This window comes from Stegostoma tigrinum, chromosome 31 (genome assembly GCF_030684315.1).
Source record: "Stegostoma tigrinum isolate sSteTig4 chromosome 31, sSteTig4.hap1, whole genome shotgun sequence".
NCBI classification, from domain to species: Eukaryota; Metazoa; Chordata; class Chondrichthyes; order Orectolobiformes; family Stegostomatidae; genus Stegostoma; species Stegostoma tigrinum.
This window is the reverse complement of record NC_081384.1, coordinates 38800527-38821071: the sequence shown is the minus strand read 5'-3', so window position 1 is coordinate 38821071 and position 20545 is coordinate 38800527. Positions and strand designations below refer to the sequence as shown.

The 20545-nt window shown below is 44.8% G+C and overlaps 1 protein-coding gene across 3 annotated transcripts in view; it reads left to right on the top strand.

Moving 5' to 3' along the window:
• kcnh6a (potassium voltage-gated channel, subfamily H (eag-related), member 6a) overlaps positions 1-20545 on the top strand; it is a 220707-nt gene that overhangs the window by 70208 nt on the left and 129954 nt on the right. The gene's annotated exons all lie outside the window — the stretch shown is intronic.

Sequence of the window (20545 nt, the reverse complement as noted above, 5' to 3'; positions counted from 1 at the left end):
GGTGTTTCTAACTGTCAGGCTTGAAAGAACAGACGGTCCCACTGCTGAAGTGGGGAGAGAAGGTGGCAGAGAATCTAAAAGGAAGGGAAGGAATGGGTTCACAATTTGAAGGTGTTGAACTCAATATTGAACCCAGAAGGTTATAAACTGCGTAGTTGGAAAGTAAGATGCTGTTCCTCCAGTTTGCGCTGTGGTTCACTCGAGCATTGCAGTATACCGAGGACAGACGTGAGGGTGTGAGAGGAGACTGTTTGAAAATGACTGGCTGTGGGAAGGTAGGGGCTGGACCAGAGGTGTTCTGACCAAACACTGAACTGCATCAGCCATATAAATATTGTAGCTACAAGAGTGAGTCAGAGACTGGGAACTTTGGGGTGAGTAGCTAATATCCTGTATCCCTAAAATTCCTAAAACCTGCCTATTACCTACAAAGGAAAAGAAAGAAGTGTGATAGATATTTCCCTCATGCCTGGTTGAATGCAGCTCTAACACTGTTCAAGAAAGTTGACACCATCCAGGAGTGCAGTGGCCACATCTGCTCGCAATACCATAGCTGTGGAGTTCTGTTCACCTCTTTCAAACCTCACCATGCTCTGATGGCCAGTTTTCTGGCACCTCCATCCTGCTCTCTATACACCCCTCCTTAAACTGCTTCCACCTGAACACCCATCTTCCTGACGAAGGTGGTGGCTTCTGCTCCTCATCGCACTCTTCCTACAGTAACATGCCTTCTCATCACGCTTATTTCTCACTTGCCCTCAGCTATTTCTTCTGTTAAATGCAATATCCAAATGCAAGTTTCAGCTGCTACTGCTTTACTCAGCTGGCAAACAAGTTGCATCCCGTCTCCTGAAGGGCCCCTCATTTTCAAGAGGAAATAATAACACATTCATATAAAACCATTGTAGAACTGTTCAAAACTTTGGTAAGGCCACAGATAGAATATTGTTGCAGACAATAGGACTAATCTATGCTATAGGAGCGATGTGATAGTCCTGGAGAGGGTCCAGAGGAGGTTTACCAGGATGTGATCTGGCCTAGAGAGTTTCGGTTATGAAGAGAGATTGGGGTTTGTTTTCCTTGGAGCGGAGGAGATTGAGAGGGGATATGAATGAAATATAAAAAATTATGAGGGGCATAGATAGGGTAGATAAGAAGAAACTTTTCCCCTTAATGCATGGATCAATGACCAGAAGTATAATTTAAGACAAGGGGCAGGAAGTTTAAACGGACTGTGAGGAATTTTTTTTTATTTTCATCCAGAGGCTGGTTGGAACCTGGACCTCACTGCTTGTAAAGATGGTAGAAGGAGAAACCCTCATTATATTGAAGAAGCATTTAGGTGACATGATGCCAAGGCATCATATCAGATTTCCCTCATTCTGCTAAATTCATAGATTTCCTACAGTGTGGAAACAGGCCCTTTGGCCCTAGAAGTCCAGACCAACCCTTGGAGCATCCCACCCAGACCCATCCCCCTTTAACCCACACTTCCCTGAACACTACGGGCAATCCACCTAGCCAATCCACCTAGCCTGCACATCTTTGGACAGTGAGAGGAAACCAGAGCACCCAGAAAAAACCCGCAAATACACGGGGAAAATGTGCAAACTCCATACGGACAGTCACCTGAGGCTGGAATCGAACTCAGGTCCCTGACGCTGTGAGGCTGCAGTGCTAACCACTGAGCAACCATTCTGCCTTATATTCCAGTGAATATAGTCCTAATCTATCCAATATGACACCAAGGTGTAGAAGTCAGTAGGCCAAGTGCTGGTACCTGGGGTTGGAATAGTTTTTGACCAGTGTAGACTCAATGGCTCAAAGCCCCTTTCTTTTTGCTGTAGATTTCAGTGAGTCTCTAACTGTTACCATCTTTAGGAACAGAAGGGAAGTTGGGCTCTGTTATCAGTTTGCTTACCAGCACAGTCTTTCACCCGATGTAACAATGCTTACATTCGCTCCTGTAACAGAAGAAACTGAGTGGGAATATCATAGTATTGAAGGATCCAGCAGACATTCATTAACTATTGTGTACAAACATTACATTACTCAGATACATTGGTATCTGGAATATATTAAGCTTTTTTTATTCATTCATGAGATGACAGCATCAGTGGCCAGGCCAGCAATTATTGCCAATGTCCAATTTCCCAGAGGGCAGTTGAGTCAACCACATTGCTGTGGGTCTGGAGTCACATGTAGACCAGATCAGGTAAGTTTGACAGCTTCCGTCCCTAAATGGCATTAGTGAACCAGATGTGTTTTTCCCTCAATTGATTCATGGTCAATATTAGAATCTTAATGCTGGTTTTTTTTATTGAATTCAAGTTCCACCATCTGCATGGCAGGTTTCAAACCCAGGTCCCCAGAATATTACTTGGGTCTCTGGAGTAATAGTCCAGCAATAATACCACTAGGCCATTGCCTCCCTTAAATTGGAGTTATTAAGTTGAAACACAGGAGCATGCTTCATTTAATGATTAGATTCCCTACAGTGTGGAAACAGGCCCTTCGGCCCAACAAGTCCACACCGCCCCTTGAAGCATCCCACCCAGATCCACATCCCTATAACCCACACACCCCTGCAACACCATAGGCAATTTAGCATGGCTGATCCACCTAGCCTGCACATCTTTGGACTGTGGGAGGAAACCGGAGCACCTGGAGGAAACCCACGCAGACAGGGGGAGAATGTGCAAACTCCACACAGACAGTCTCCTGAGGTTGGAATCGAACCCAGGTCCCTGGCGCTGTGAGGCTGCAGTGCTAACCGCTGAGCCACCGTGCTGCCCTGTGCTGCTTTAGGGCTTCATACTTCAGGTGATCTGAGGTAGAATGGAATCTGAGAACTCTATACCTTCAGGTCACATGATAACACCATGAGCATGTCTGTTAGAGTTATACTGACTTTGAAACATGACATAGCACCCTCTGGAAACACAAAGCTTTCTTCAGTGTTGTTTGCTCTTCCCATCAGCACTCATTCTCCTTGATCCTGCAGACAGTAAACTGGAAAATGCTGGGCACATTAAACTAGTCAGCTTCAGTAGACAAGAGTTCTTAGCTTTGGCCCACAGTCAGTTTTGTTTTCAGATTCTTACCTCAATTCTGTAAATCATCCCTGAAGCTGGATTTGTTAGAAGTGTTGTAATTTGTTAATCCAGGCCTTCAGCAATCTGCAAGTGCCTAATTTCAGAATCAACGGAATAGTTCCTGATGCCTTTGGGATCACAAAAGCAAAATACTGCAGACACCAGTTCAGCAGAAAATGACTAGACAGATTCCTAGGATGGAAAGACTGAGAAAAGTCTTCACCCAGAGGACGGTGAGGCTGTGGAATTTTCAGCCAAAGAAAGTGGTTGAGACTAAAATGTTGATATTTTCAAGAAGGAGTTTGACATAGTTCCTGGGCTAAAAGGATCAAAGAGTATGGGGAAAGAGCGGGAACAGGAGTTGGATGATCAACCATGATCATATTGAATGCTCAGTCTGGCTTGATGGGCTGAGTGGCCTACATTCAAATTTCGACCAGAACTGGCAGCTTCTGTGCGGAGAGAAACAGCGTGAATGTATCAGATCGTCCTCAGAACAGGGAAAAGCTCACAGATCCGAAATATTACCTGCTGTCTCTTTCTCCACAGATGCAGTGGGATCCGGGAGCCAGTGAGTTCTGGTTATTGAGTGCCCACTCTCCGTCTTCCCTCCATAGCCAATATCTCCAGTCAGGGCCCCAGAGCTGAACGCAGCGCTCTGGAGACTGATAAACTTGGCCAAAACTCTGCTCAAATGAAGCATTACTTCCTTGTCCTTCTGTGGCAGCAGCTTTGAAGTAAATGTCATTTAACTGTTTCGACCTGAAAATTTCTGCAGGCTTTCTGCTTTACTCCCCCATGCCTCAAAAGGTTTCCTGTATCTTCTACAATTTAAATTTAAATGATAAAAGGGTCCACTGCATTAGATTCACACCAACTGTATGCTCCAGTAACTTATGTCAAGTTTGGAAAAATCAGCCTTCACAGATCAGTGTTCAGTTCAAGTTTTTAGATTACAAAGGCAGGATTCACATTAAACTCTGATAACACAGCAGAATGAATACTCCAAGCAGTGAAACATCGTTATATCACAGTGATGAACTCAGCGAACCATACAGGGAATTTGTTTCCCATATTCTGCCGTCTCGACATACAAACTAGGAGCAGAAATAGGCCACTCGGCCCCTCAAATGTGCTGCACCATTCGATAAGATTGTGGCTGATCTGACTGTTGCCTCAGCTCAACGTTCCTGTCTGACCCCTAGATGGTGGACAGGGGCATTTGGGGAAACGGGACAGGACAGCTGTTGGAAAATCCATTCCAACTTTGGCCTGAACCACATCAATGTGTCAGGGAGGAGTGAACTTTACTGACTAGGCATTTTACTGAGCAATCCATTCTGTGTGGCCACGTCCTGATCTGTTAGCATCGACAGTCCTTTCAGTTTTTATCCTGATATATCACATCGTATTCGGTCAACTCTGTGACGTCCAAGTCTTTGGCCTATTGGTCCGAGCAGAGGACACAAGATCACTCCCTTTCAGTGTCAGTGTGAGGTATTATGAGCAAGTAATACTGGCCCTCAGATTTTATAGCCCTCAAACCAGTGAAACGGGTTGAAAATCAGACCATACGCACAACATGGGGTTAGATACACAATAAAGCTTCCTCTACACTGTACCCAACAAACAGTCCCTGATGACACCAAGATTGGTAGGACCTTAGACAGTGAAGAAAGTTATCTAAGATTACAAGAAGAGTGGCAACAGGAGTTTAATTTGGATAAATTGAGGTATTACATTTTTGGAAAAACAAATAAAGCCAAGACTTATACAATTAAAAGTAGGGTCTAGTGGAGTGTTGTAGGATGGAAGGACCTAGCGGTTCAGGTACATTATTCTTTGAACTTTGCATCATATATAAATAGGGTGGTTAAGAAGACATTTAGCACACTTGCCTTCATCATTCAGATCTTTCAATATAAGAGTTGGGATGTCATTTTGTCAATGTACAAGATGTCGATGGGGGCTCTCCTGGAGTACTGTGTCCAGTTCTGGTTGCCCTGTTATAGGTAGGATAGTATTAAGCTGGAGAGAGTTCAGAAGAGATTTAACAGGATGTTACCAGGAATGGAAGGTTTGAGTTATAAAGAGAGGCTGGGACTTCTTACGCTGGAGCACAGGCGGTTGAGAAGTGACCTTGCAGAGGGTTATAAAATAACGAGGGTTGTAGATGAATGGCTGGGTGGGAGATTTCAAGACTAGGGGCACATATTTAAGGTGAGAGGAGGATAGAGATTTGAAAAAGACATGAGGAGCAGTTTTTTTTCCACAGAGAGTGGTCCGTGTGTGGAATGGACTTCCTAAGAAAGTGGTGGATGCTGGTACAGTTACAACGTTTAAAAGACATTTAGATCAGTACACGAATAAGAAATGTTTGGAGGGATGTGGGCCAAGCGCACCCAGGTGGGACTAGTTTAATTTGGGATTATGGTCGGCATGGATTGGTTGCCATGCTGCATGGCTCTATGACAGGTACAGAATGTGATTAGATACCAAGCAAATCTCCCTCTATAAGGACCCCATCAGACAGTCCCAGGACAGAGACAAAATGGGGTTAGATACAGAGTAAATCTCCCTCCATAAGGACCCTATCAGACACTCCCAGGACAGAGACAAAATGGGGTTAGATACAGAGTAAATCTCCCTGTATACTGTACTTCTCAAACACTCCCAGGACATGGACAACAAGGGGTTAGATATTGAAGAAATCTCCCTCTACACTATCCCCTTCAAACACTCCCAAGGCAGTACAACACAAGTTCAGTACAGAATAGAGTAAACATATGTTAGCCATCATTCAAGTTTGAATTGCATTGCGTTTTCACAAGTAAAATCTGTTTAATTTCACTGAGAGTGGAAGTGATCATAAATATCAGTCTGTTGGCATGGCTGGTAGGACTGAAGGCAATTAGATGGAGGCAGTCAGATGTGACTTACCGCCATTGCTAGCTCATTACAAACCTGGACAGATGGGCAGATTGTTCCTGAGAGTCACAATTACAGGTAGGGTTTGTTAACTCTCTGTCCCTGAAGATCTGACTTAGATCAAGGAATCTGTAACAATGCAGCTTTTAAAAGAATTTTTGTTTGCCTCGTTGGAACTTTCTGGAACAAGCTCTCTTGCGTGAAGGTTTTTTTTAGGATTAATTGTTTCTGGTGTTTGAGCTCAGGGCTTCTCCCTCCTGTGAACATACAGCTGCCTCAATAGCACTGCTGAGGCAGAACCTTCTCAAAGCTGAGCCTTAAAATCGTGACTTGATTTAATTCATTGAAAGAACGGCACTGTGAGTGTTGTGCAATGCCTGAGCGAGTTACCTAGTTATCTTTTACAATGTCAAACATAGTTATCACTTTGCTTATTGTATCACTCTGGAAATGTTTCATGTGGTGTTCCACAGAGCTGCTGTTTGTTTTATACATTAGCGATTTGAACATGAACATGGGGAGGGCACGTTTGGGAAATTTCCAATTGATACAAACATTGGCCATGCAGCGGATAGTGTAGTGCAATGGACAACTGTAAGCTCCAAAATGATATAGATTGATTGGTGGTGTGGGCAGGGAAGTGGCAGATGGTGTTCAAGTCTGATAAGTGTGAGGTATTGCATTTGAGGAGGTCAAACAGTAAAAGAGAATACACAATAAATTGGATAATATACTGACAGGCGTAGATGAAGTGAGAGGTCTTTGCATGAAAGTGCACAGTTCCCCAAAGGTAGCAGTACATGTAGATAAGTTTGTAACAAAGGCATATGGAATGCTTTCCTTCACTGGCAGAGGTATAGAATACAAAAGTAGGGATATAATGATGAAACTAGAGAAGATGCTGGTGAGGCCACACCCTGGAGTATTGTGTACAGTTCTGGTCACCACATTATAGGAAAGATGTAATTGCTGTGGAGATAGCACAGAGAAGATTTACTAGAATGTTGCCTGGGCTGGAGAATTGTAGCTACGAGGAGAGATTGGAGAGATTGGGGTTGTTTTCCTTGGAACTGAGAAGGCTTGGGGATGACATGATTGAGGTAAACAAAATTGTGAAGGGCAGGGATGGAGTAGATGGGGGATCTGTTTCCTTTGGCAAAGAATTCAAATCCCAGGAGTCAGAGATTTGAGCGGGTGGAAGGATTACAGGGAACGTGAGGAAATACTTTTTTACACCGAGGATGGTGGGTTTCTGGAATTTTCTGCCTAAGTTGGTGAGGGACGCAGAGATTCTAAAGGCTTTTAAAAAGTATCTGGATGTATAGCTTAAGTGCTGTACACCGCAGAGCTATGGGCCATATGCAGGAAGATGGGATCAGAAAGGACACTTGGTGTACTTGGATTGGCATGGACAAGATGGGCCAAATGGCCCCCTTCTGCGCAGTATCATTTCTACAGTTCTATGGTTCTGTGTGTCTGAAATCTTGAGGGAGCTGGTCATAAGTACGTAAAGACTGGCCATTCAGCCCCTCAATTGTGCTTAGCCTTGTGCCATCTGTATTTGAGTGGCTAGCCTCCAGTGAAAACAGATACTCATGAGCAAAACAAGTAAAATGGGCCACTTGCTGTCGGTCCTTGAGGTCATTAAAGAGTCAACCCAGTGGTAGCCATTTTGAGAGTCTCCCAGAGCCCTCTCTCCCAGAATTCCCAGAGTCACAATGCTCTGGCAGAATAGAACATAGAACATAGAACAGTACAGCACAGAACAGGAAGGAAGACTAATAATTTGCATTCATATAGCACCTTTCCCAACCACAAGATTTTCAAAAACACTTCACAGTCCAACAAAGAACTTTGGAAATATAATCTGTTTCAGAAAGCATCACAGTTAGTTTTGCACACAGCAAGGTCCAAAAACTACATGAGCTGCTAATATGTTTTAGTGATGTTGACTTATGGGATAAATGTCACTAATTTGCATGAAAAGCTGTGCTGAGAGATTTGGTATTCACGTCAGAGGTCCCCTGACCCTAAGCAGCTCCCTGCGAAAGGCAGCAATGCAGCACACCCTCAGGTCTCACTGTGCTTTCAGCATAGACATTGTGCTCAGGACTCAGCAATGGCATACACATGACCTCTGAACTTCAGATCAAACAGCTGGGAACTAACCTGAATGTCATTCCACCTGGCTCTCTCATCCCCACAACGCCAAGCCCTAGAACCCCTTCCACAATGCCCTGAGACCCCTCTCTCCCCGATCCTGGAGAACCCACATCCCGATACCCCGAGACACCACTCCCCAAACCCCGCCCCCCCTACTCCTCAAGACCCTACTCCCTGAACCCTGCGACCCCTCTGCCTGTGACCTGTGACCCCCTCTGCCTGTGACCTGTGGCTTCCCTGTAACCTGTGACCCCTCTGCCTGTAATCCATGACCCCTTTGCCTGTGACCCCAATTCTGAGACGAGACAGCGCAGGACCACGTGGATAAGCCCACAACCTGCTGTTTCTCAGGATGAACCAACTGAAACTACAAGCAGCCAGCCTGGGACTCCAGCCCCAGCATCCAGTCCAATTAGAACTTAGAACACAGGGCATAGAACATAGAACAGGACAGCACAATACAGGCCCTTCGGCCCACAATGTTGCGCCAAACTTTTACCATAAACCAAAGGTCTATCTAACCTCCACCCCTACCTTATACTATCATCCATATGCCTATCTAATAGCTGCTTAAATGGCCCAATGAGGCCAACTCCACTACCCTCTCCGGCAATGCATTCCATGCCCCGATCACTCTCTGAGTAAAGAGCCTAACTCTGACATCTCCCCGATATCTACCTCCTTTTGTTTGACTTGATAGAGCGGTACAAAATGATCAGAGGTATAGATAGTGTGGACAGCCAGAGACTTTTCAGTCAGAGGTGGGTTCTTTATTCAGAGAGTGGTAGGGGCGTGGAATGCATTGCCTGAGAGGGTAGTGGAGTCGGCCTCATTAGGGGCATTTAAGCTGCTATTAGAAAGGCGTATGGATGATAGTATAAGGTAGTGGTGGAGGCGAGATAGACCTTCATTTTCAGGTAAAAGTTCGGCACAACATGGTGGGCCGAAGGGCCTGTACTGTGCTGTACTGTTCTATGTTCTATGTTCACTTTAAAACTATCCTGCCTCATAATAGCTACCTCCACCCGAGAAAAAAGTCTCTGGCTGTCCACACTATCTATACTTCTGATCATTTTGTATGCCTCTATCAAGTCACCGCTCATCCTTCGTCGTTCTAAAGAGAAAAGCCCGAGTTCTCTCAACCTTTCCTTGTAAGACCTTCCATCCATTCCAGGCAACATCCTGGTAAATCTCCTCCGCACCTTTTCCAGTGCTTCCATATCTTTCCTGTAATGAGGTGACCAGAACTGGACACAATACTCCAGATGTGGCCGAACCAGGCTTTTGTATAGCTGGAGCGTAACTTCACGGCTCTTGAACTCAATCCGTCTACTAATGAAAGCTAACACATCATACGCCTTCTTAACAACTCTATCCACTTGGGTGGCAGCTTTCAGGGAATTGTAAACATGAACCCCAAGATCCCTCTACTCCTCCACACTGCCAAGAATCTTTCCATTAACCTTGTATTCTGCTTTCAAGCTTTTCCTTCCAAAATGAATCACGTTACACTTTTCGGGGTTAAGTTCCATCTACCACTTCTCAGCCCAGCTCTGCATTGTATCAATGTCCCTTTGTAATCTAGAACAGCCCTTCACACTGTCCACAGCGTGACCCACCTTCATATCATCTGCGAACTTGCTAATCCACCTATATCCAAATCATTTACAAAAATCACAAATAGAAGAGGACCCAGAACAGATCCTTGTGGTACACCACTCGTAACTAAGCACCATGTTGAACATTTTCCATCCACTACCACCCTTTGTCTTCTAAGGGTCAGCCAATTCTGAATCCAATCTGTTGCACTTCCCCCATCCCATGCCTCCTTACCTTCTACATGAGCCTACCATGGGGAATCTTATCAAACGCCTTACTCAAATCCATGTATACCACATCCACTGCTCTACCTCCATCCACGTTTGGTCACCTCTCCAAAGAATTCGGTAAGGTTTGTGAGCCATGATCTACCCCTCACAAATCCATGCTGACTGTCACGAATCAAACTGTGCCTTTCCAAGTGACCATAAATCCTGTCTCTCAGAGCCCTTTCCAATAATTTGCCTACCACTGACGTAAGACTAACTGGCCTATCATTTCCAGGGTTATCCCTGTTCCCTTTTTAGAACAAGGGAATGAAGTTTGCCTCTCTCCAGTCTTCTGACACTATACCCGTGGACAGTGGGGATGAAAAGATCATCGTCAAAGGCCCTGTGATCTCACCCCTCGCTTCCCACAGAATCCTTGGATAAATCCCATCAGGCCCGGGGGACTTATCTATCTTTAACTTCCTCAGAATTCCGAGCACATCTCCTTTACTAACATCAACCCCCTGTAGCCTTCCTGCCTGTTTCACAGCAGCCTGTTCTACAACTCGGTCCCTCTCAGTTGTGAATACTGAAGAAAAGTATTCATTTAGGACCTCTCCTATCTCTTCAGGCTCTGTGCACAATTTCCCTTTACAATCCTTGATCAGCCCTGCCCTTTCTCTGGTCATTCACTTATTCACCTATGTGTAAAAAGCGTTGGAGCTTTCCTTGATCCTATCCGCCAAGGTTTTCTCATGCCCCCGTATAGCTTTGCTAAGCCCTTTCTTCACCTCCTTCCTGTCTAACTTGTATCCCTCTAGAGCCCTTTCTGTTTCTGTTTTCCTTAACCTTACATAAGCCGCCTCCTTCCTCTTAACCAGTCATTCGACCTCTCTTGAGAACCATGGCTCCCTCACTTGACCGCATCTTCCCTGTCTGCTAGGGACAAACATATCGAGCACCTGCAGTATGCATTCCTTAAACAGTCTCCACGTTTCTGTGGTGCTCTTCCTTGACAGTATCTATTCCCAATTTATGTTACCCACTTCTTGCCAAACAGAATTGTAGTTACTCTTCTCCCAGTTATAAACTTTACCCTGCTGTATGTACCTATCCTTATCCATGACTATCGTGAAAGTAACAAAGTTATGATCGCTCCTGCCAAAATGCTGTCCTACCAACAGGTCTAACACTTAGCCCAGTTCATTGCCAAGCACCAAATCCAAAGTGGCCTCTCCTCGTGTTGGTCTAACTACATATTGTGTCAGGAATCCTTCCTGAACGCACTGGACAAAATCTGCTTCATCTAAACTATTACAACTAAAAAGTTTCCAATCAATATTTGGAAAGTTGAAGTCACCCATGACTACAACCCTGTGACGTCTGCACCTTTCCAGTATCTGCCTCCCAATCTGCTTCTCTACTTCTCTGCAACTATTAGGGGGTCTGTAAAAAAACCCAACAAAGTGACTGCTCCTTTCCTGTTCCTGACCTCAACCCAAACTGACTTTGTAGACATACCATTCTTGAACTGCCTTTCAGTAGCTGCTATACTCAACCTGCCTAGCAATGCCACTTGCCCACCTCATTTTTTCCACCCTCCCTATTTCTTTTAAAGTATCTAAATCCCAGAACCTCCAACATCCATTCCTCTCCCTGAATTACCCAAGTTTCTGTAATCGCCACAACATCATATTTTGAAGTACTGACCCATGCTCTAAGTTCATCTGTTTTATTTCTGATACTTCAGGCATTGAAGTACACACACCTCAAACCGTCTCGTTGTCTGCAATACGCTCCATCGATCGCATTTCTTTATAAACCACCTCACTCCCCGTTGTGTCCGTTAGAAGGCCAAATACCTCATCCTCTGAATTATAAATCCAGTTCTCCACCCCCTACCAAACTGTATAGGTCGAGCAATCCTCCCTCCCAAGATATTTGTCCCCTTCCAGTTCAGGTGCAACCTGTCCTTACTGTACAGGTCCCAACTTCCCCAGAATGTGCTCCAATTATCCACATAATGGAATCCCTCCCTTCTACACCAGCCCTGCAACCACATGTTTAGTTGCGCACTCTGCCTATTTCTTACTTCGTTATCGTGTGGCACTGTAATAATCCAGAGATAACTACTCTGTTTGTCCTAAACTTCAGCTTCCAACCTAACTCCCTGTACTCATTTTTCACATTCTCAGTCCTTTGTCTACCCATGTCATTGATACCGATGTGTACCATGACTGCTGGTTGCTCACCCTCCCCCTTAAGGATCTTGAAAACACGATCCAAGACATCTTGGACCCTGGCACCCGGGAGGGAACATTCCAACCTTTCACCTTGTTCACGCCCACAGAACCGCCTGTCTGTGCCTCTTAACATTGAATCACCTACTACAATTGCACTTTTATTCTTTCCCCTTCCCTTCTTTACCACAGGGTCAGGCTCAGTGCCAGAGATCTGTCCGCTATCGCCTTCCCCTGGTAAGTTGTCCCCTGCAACAGTGTACAAAATGGTATACTTACTATTGAGGGGAATGCCCTCAGGGGATCCCTGCACTGTCTGCCTATTCTGTCCCCTTTCTGACAGTCACCTAGCTACCTTTCTCCTGTACCTTGGGTGTGACCACCTCTCTGTAACTCTTTTCTATCACCCCCTCAGCCTCCCGAATGATCCGGAGTTTATCCAGATCCAGCTCCAGTTCCCTAACATGGTTTTTGAGGAGCTGGAGTTGGGTGCACTTCTCGCAGGTCCAGTCAGAGGGGACACTAAGTGACCCTTGCCTCCCACATCCTGCAAGAGCAGCATGCAACTGCCCTCGCTTCCATTCCCTCTCTTTCTAAATCCTGTAACAGAGGGAGAGAGTTGTGGGAAATAGGAGCTGTTTTAAGGGAGAGAGTGCTGCACTGGGGAGGGTCAGAGCTGAGGATTGAGGACAACTTTGACAAGGGAGCCTCCGAAATGTCCACCTTCTTCCTCGACCAAGGATTCCCCGGCATCATCGTCGAAAGGGCCCTCAACCGGTCCAACCCATCTCCCACATTTCTGCCCTCACCCCTTCTCTACCCATCCGCAACAGCGATAGGGTCCTCCTTGTCCTCACCTACCATCCCACCAGCATCCACATCCAGAAGATCATCAGACACCATTTCTGCCACCTCCAGCAAGATGCCATCACCGGACACATATTCCCCTCCCCTCCCTCGTCCAACTTCCGTAGGGACCGTTCCCTCCGGAACACGCTGGTCCATGCTCCCTTCACCCCCAACACCACCCCACAGCCCTACGCCACCTTCCCCCGTAACCAGCGAAGGTGCAACACCTGCCCATTTACCTCCTCCCTCCCCACTATCCAAGGCCCCAAACATACCTTCCAGGTGAAGCCACACTTCACCTGCACTTCCCACAATCTAGTCGACTGTATTCACTGCTCACAATGTGGTCTCCTCTACAGTGGGGAAATGAAGCGTAGACTAGGTGACCTCTTCTGCTCACAAAAAAGACCCTGAGCTACCTGTTGCCTACCACTTTAACACATTCCCCTGCTCCCTGGCCAACATCCCTGTCTCTGGCTTGCTGCAGTGTTCCAGCAAAGCTCAATGCAAGCTGGAAGAACAACACCTCATTTTCTGTTTGGGGACCCCACAGCCCTCCAGACTCAATATCAAGTTCAATGATTTTTGTGCCTAAACTCTCCCATGTCCCAGCCCCCCCCTCCCCCACACACCAGACCATGTTACCACAGAGCCTGCTATCATACCCTATCTGTTGTTAGCCACTAACAGTCCGCATTAACAGCTATTCACCCTCCCAGCCAGATCCTTATCAACTCCTTTATCTATCCAACTGACCCTCTCTCTCTTTGGGCTCTATTCTTTATCCTATCGTTTACTCCCTACCCCATTCCCCTCCCTACTTTTTGCATATAAACCAACATTTTCCTCGCTACCATCAGTGCTGAGGGTCACTGGACCCGAAACGTTAACTCTGAATTTTTTCTTTTGACCTGCTGAGCTTTTCCAGCAACTTCTGTGTTGCTTCTGATTTACTGCATCCACACTTCCTTCGGTTTTTATTTAGGACTAAGGGAGCGCTGCACTGTCAGAGGGTCAGTGTGAGGGAATGCTGCACTGTCAGCAGGACATTGCTGAGGGAATGCTGTACAGTCAGAGCCTCAGCACTGACTGAGTGTCGCACTGTCAGATAGTTAATCCTAAGGGAGTGCCACATTGTCAGAGGTTCATTACTGAGGGAGTTCTATCCTGTCAGAGGGTCAGTGCTGAAGGAGTACTGTCCTCTCAGAGGGTCAGTGCTGAAGGAGTACTGTCCTGTCAGAAGGTCAGCGCTGAAGGAGTACCGCACAGTCAGAGGGTCATTACTGGGAGAGTGCTGCATTGTCGGAGGGTTACTACAGAGGGAATATCATGCTGTCAGAGGTTCATTACGAAGGAGTGCCACATCGTTGAACTGTCACTACTGAGGGAGTGCTGCACTGTCAGAGAGTCAGTGCTGAGGGAGTGCCGCACTATTGGAAGGTCAATGCAGAGAGAGTAGATGTGTAGATGTGATCTCAGCTTAATAGCACTGAATATTAACAGCTTCAGTACTGAAGGGTCAGTAATGAAGGAATGCCGCACTCTCACAGGGTCAGTACTTAGGAAGTGCCACACTGTCAGAGGGTCAGTACTGAGGGAGTGCCACTCTGTTGAAGGGTCAGTACTGAGGGAGTGCTGCACTGTCAAAGGGTCAGTGCTGAGGGCATGCTGCATCATCAGAGGGTCAGTACTGAGGGAGTGCCGCACTGTCACATGATCAGCACAAAGGGAATGCTGCGCTGTCAAACAGGCAGAACTGAGGGAGCGCAGCACTATTAGAAGCTGTTATATTCGGTGCTATTAAACTGAGGTCACGTCTTCTCAAACAGTAGCAAAACATTTCAAGAATCAGCCGATGTTTATTATACATATGCAGGTATTACAGAATTGTCTCGGCTAACATCAAACTGCTAATTTACAATAGAGCACCATGCTTCCTATAAGGTATCATGCTTCACGTGATCTGGGGTAAGATGGAGTCTGAGACCTTTGTAGCCTCTGGTCGTATGATGCCATGAACATGTCTTTTAGAGGCATACTGACTGTGAAACACAGCACCCTCTGGTAACCTTTCTTTAATAATGTTTACTCTGATGTTGGCACACTGTCCTTGATCCTGGAAAATACTTGACTCTCCCTGCTAGTCATGCAGCCTCAGTGGACAATAACTTTTAGTTTAGGCCCAGAATCACAGTTGTTTTTTATTCTTACCTCGAACTGTATGAATCGTCTCTGAAGCTGAATTTGTTGTAACTATCGTAATTTGTTAATCAAGGCTTACGCTTCAGCAATCTGAAAGTGTCTGATTTCTAAATCCACTGGATAGTTTCTAATGCCTTCAGAAGCAGTGACACTGCCCTATGTGTTGCTTATTTTAATACAGTCTTTATGTTTACAAAACTAACAATTCCTCGAGCAGACCTTGTTAACATTGAGGAAAGTTTCTGACTTGCTGTTAGTTTAGTTTGGGTTGTCATGCTGCCCTCTATCAGCACAGCTCCGAAAGGCAGCCCCTTAACGGGGTCTCTGACAAACACACACACACAGTACATCAGCTGCAATGCGAGAAGGGATCATCCCAGGAGTTAAATGAATAACTAACTGTTCAATCCTGGTCGCTGAGGGAAAGGATAGTCATTCTGTAATTTGCTTTCAGTCTTGATAGTTTCCTGCCCAGATATTTCTCTTTACTCTGGGGTGTCTGTGCAAAAATGATAAAGAAAACTTTGGTCAGACGATGAATCTGTTTTTCTTCACTGTCCACTATCAGAGGTAACGACTCAGACACAGAGATAAACACTATCGGTCAGATGGGGGGCTGGAACAGTTGGCAAAATTTCCGTTCTTCTCAGTCTGTATCTGTCTCTTCCTCATTTGTACACTCTGTCTTGACCTATATCTGTCAACATTGATCCATATAATGTTAATTACAATTCAAATAATCAATTTTATGTGATTTGTTCAATTGTACAAATGAGAGAAATTAAGGTGCTGTGTGAATGCAAGCCCTTTCAATGAATGGATGTAAACAGTGTGCTGAGAACCCACTCTCACTTCTCAGTCTTTGACTTTCTACTGACTTCTGTTTTCCTGTTTGTCTCTTTTCAGGAGTCTCACTCCCTGCCTCTGTCTCACATACCGTGCCTGGTGTTTTCTTTGCCTTCCTTTCTGTCCTTCAATATTTTGGAATCAGACTGTTAACTCTGTTTCTCTCTCTACAGACACTGCCACACCTGCTGAGTTCCTCCAGATTTTCTGATCTTATTTCAGATTTCCTGCATCTGCAGTATTTCGCTTTTATTCTGTCCAAATGTGGAAGAAAGTAGATGTTCACATGACTGCTGCTGAAGGAGTCTGGGAACACATCTTAAACATAAGTGAACAACACCTTCATAACTAGAACTGTGGTCAGCTCCTCCCATGAACAAACCTTCAATATCCTGGTGGCTGGAGTTTATCACATTGCAGCAGTAAGAGGAGAGAGAAATAAAATTTAGTTTCACTTTGATGGTAAACAGTGCTGCAGGAGGTCACTTCATGGGCGATTCGTTGCAGTGTCTCGGGAAAACCCTGAGCCACAGTGACATGCTGCCACCCAGTGGACAATCTGGGCTTTACAGCAGCCTTCAGAAAGATTTTTATACATTAACCAATTTTTCTAATTAAGCTGTTCAGAGATGTTATTACACACTTCTGGAGCAGGTGGGACTTGAACTCAGGCCTTCTGGTCCAGAAGTAGGGACATTATTACCAGCATCACATGACAGTCTTCAATTATTTGTCTTTCATGGTGCTGGGCATTGCTGGCTCAGACACCGAGATAATGTCCAACTCTGAGATAACAAGGTGTAGAGCTGGATGAACACAACACATCCATCAGCATCAGAGGAGCAGGGAGGCTGATGTTTCGGGCCTAGACCCTTCTTCAGAAAATGTCCAACTCTGTTTGCCCTTGAGAAGGTGGTGGTGATCTGCCTTCTTGAACCATTGCAGTTCCACATATGGTAGGTAAACCTGCAATGCTCTTAGGGAGGGAATTCAGGGATTTAGACCCAGCCCAAAGCAAAGGAATGCCAATATATTTTCACATCAGGAGGGGAACTTACACGTGTAAGTGTTCCTCTGTATCTGCTGCTCTTGTCCTTCTAGAGGGTTGAAAGGTGCTGTCTAAGGATCTTTGGTGGGCTATTACCTGGGGGAATGATGTAATAGGCTTAAGAATACTTAGCAGAATGAAAGGGGTGGGGAGAGAGATTTAAACACGTGGGAAAAACCAACTTCCCACCTCCACCTTATCAACTTTGTGCTCTATTCCTTCCACATTCTGCATTCCAGAAAGTTGAAGTCATTCCAAAGTCTAGGCATCTCCTGACTCACACCAAGTCCATTCTCCTGTCGCCCCTGTGCCTATTGACCAATCCTTATTCTCAGTCTGGCAACAAACTCATATTTAAATTTCCAACCTTGTTTTCAAGTAGATAACAAGGTGTAGAGCTGGATGAACACAGCAGGCCAAGCGGCATCTTAGCAGCAGGAAAGCTGATGTTTCGGGTCTAGACACTTCTTCAGAAAATGTAGATATATTGGTTTTAATTGTGTAAAAGTTTCCCTAAAATCTGGAAAGTATCCATTGGATTTACCAAATGGCACTGTATTTAAGACATAGAAAATAAATCATAGGGAATCATAGACATAAATCACAGGGAAAATGCTGGAAATTTTAACTAAAGAGGAAAAATCAGGATACTTGGAATATCTTGGGCAGAGTCAACATGGTTTTATGAAAGGGAATTGTGTTAAGCTAACTTGGTGGAGTTTTTTGAAGAAGTGACAATTACTATGAATTTCCATAAATGCCACATCAATGATGACTTTGTGAAATGCCCATGTTATTAGCAGGCAGGTATTAACATCTGTAGAGGATTGGTTAACTGACAGAAAACAGAGAGTGGGGATAAGTGGCCCATTTTCAGATTGGTAAGTTGTAACTAGTACAGCGCCACAGGAGTCAGTACTGGGGCTGTAACTATTGACAATGCAGGATGAGGGGCCAAAATGTGTAGTTGTTAGGTTTGTTGATGATACAAAGATAAATAGGAGAGTAACTTCTAATGAGGAAAAGAGGAGGCCACTAAGGAATATGGACAGGTTAAGCGAGTGAACAAAAATTGGCAGTTGGATGATAATGTTGGAAAAGGTGAAATTGTCCACTTTAGCCGGAAGAACAGAAGAGCAGCATAGCATTTAATTTGAGAGGGTTTGCCAAGCTCTGAGGTACAGAGAGATCTGTGTGTCCAGGCACATGAATTATTGCAGATACAGCAGGTGATTAGGAAAGGAATTAGAATGTTGTTGATTATTGCAAGGGAAATGGAATAGAAAAATAGAGGTGCTTTGCTACAGTTATGTAGGACTTTGATGAGACCACATCTATATGCACAGTTTTCAACTCCATATTTAGGAAAAGATACAAATACTTTATTCAGATTCCCAACAACACACAAGAAGCTTGATGCCATCCAGGACAAAGCAGCCCGCTTGATTGGCACCACATCCAAAACCATCCACTCCCTCCACCGCCAACATTCAGTAGCAGCAGTTGTGTAATATCTACAGGATGCACTGCAGAAATTCACCAAAGATCCTCAGACAGCACCCCCCAAACCCACAATCACTTCCATCTGGAAGGACACGGGCAGCAGACTTATGGGAACACCACCACCTCCAAGTTCCCCTCCAAGTCACTCACCATCCTGACTTGGAAATACATTGTCATTCATTGTCGCTGGGTCAAAATCCTGGAATTCCCTCCCTAATAGCATTGTGGGTCAACCGACAGCAGGAGGAATGCAGTGAGTCAAGAAGGCATCTCACCACCATCTTCTCAAGGGCAACTAGGGATGGGTGAGAAATGCTGGGCAGGTAGCAATGCTCACATTCCACAAATTAAAAGAAAAAAGATTCAGAGACTTTTTAAGTGACTAATGCATGGAATGAGGGAGTAGGGGTGCTGTTATGTTGTGAGGAAACATTGGACAGGGTGGGCCACTGGAATTGAGTAGAATTATTAAGAATATTGAGATGAGTGAGATCCTGAGAGAACCTGATAGGGGGAGCATTGAAGGATATTTTCCTTTGTGGGAAGAGACCAGAATTAGATTAAAAGTAATGTATGTTCTATTTAGAGCAGAGATAATGTTATGAATCTCAGTCGATAGTAACGCTGGAAAAGTCTGATCCCAGAGTGAGACCTTACTTGATAGACCATAAATTTTAATTTTGTATTCAATTTGGTTGCCACAGAGGTCAGCCATTGAACATACTCACAAGAGATTGCCAATTTACTTTTAGCAAAAGGATATGTTTGTCACACAAAGAAAAATAACATACAGTTTAGAAAAATCTTATCACAAACAGACAAAAGAAAGATTCAACCTTCTTCCCCAGCAAAATACTTTACAGATTCTCAATCCTAATAAAATACCATGCCAATGTTCACTCCTTAATTTCATTGTCCGTTGACAAAGCTACAGGCTTTTTCATGAACTAATTTGCTGCACATTCACAAGATGCAATTCTCTGTTTTATTCCCTGACACACAGAGACACAGACAAATGTTTTTTGGATTAAGGTTGAGAAAATTGGAACCCTTTGACTTTTCAGATATTAAGGGGCTTTTATGCAGGGGTCCAGGCGTAAAGGCATTACCCAGCGGGAATTTCAATTTCGCAAACAATTTGCTTGGAGCTCCAGAGTTCGGACTCAAAACTCCTGCCTAGTCTGTTGCAGTGACTCACAGGGCATCGGAACATCTGAGCCACTGTCTCTGTTTGTCATTCAGCGTCAGATTGTATTTATAAAGCTCCTGTGAAACACCTTGAGCTGATTTATTCTTTTAAAATTGCTTGATAATTAGAAATTGATTCTGTGTTGTAGTTTGGTAAAGCCATCTCTGCCCACATTTAGTGATCACTGACCTGGTGATCGATATCAGACTGATCACTGACCTAATGACTGACATCATGGTGATCAATAATCGAGTGATTAACAACACTGTGATCACTGACCTGAAGATCATTAACCCAGTGGTCACAGAGTTTATGATTAACATATTGTGATCACTGACCTGTTGATCACTAACCCCGTGATCACTGACCTGGTGATCATCAGTCTGGTGCTCACTGATCTTGCGATCACTAATCCGGTGATTGATACCCTGGAAAGCACTACGCAGAAAGCCAGCCAGTGACACCAGGATTGTACTTTGTCATGAAGCTCTTGTTGTTGAATAGCCAGCATTGTGCCCCGTGCTGTGCCAGAGTGATAAGTGGCCAGTCACTTGGGTTTGTCCGAGGTTGTGCAAATTTGTGGCAGTATAAATGGGGAAGAGAACAGGGAAAGGGGATCTTTATTTATTCCTTTTTGGGATGAAGGCCTTGCTGACTGGGCCAGCCTTTATTAC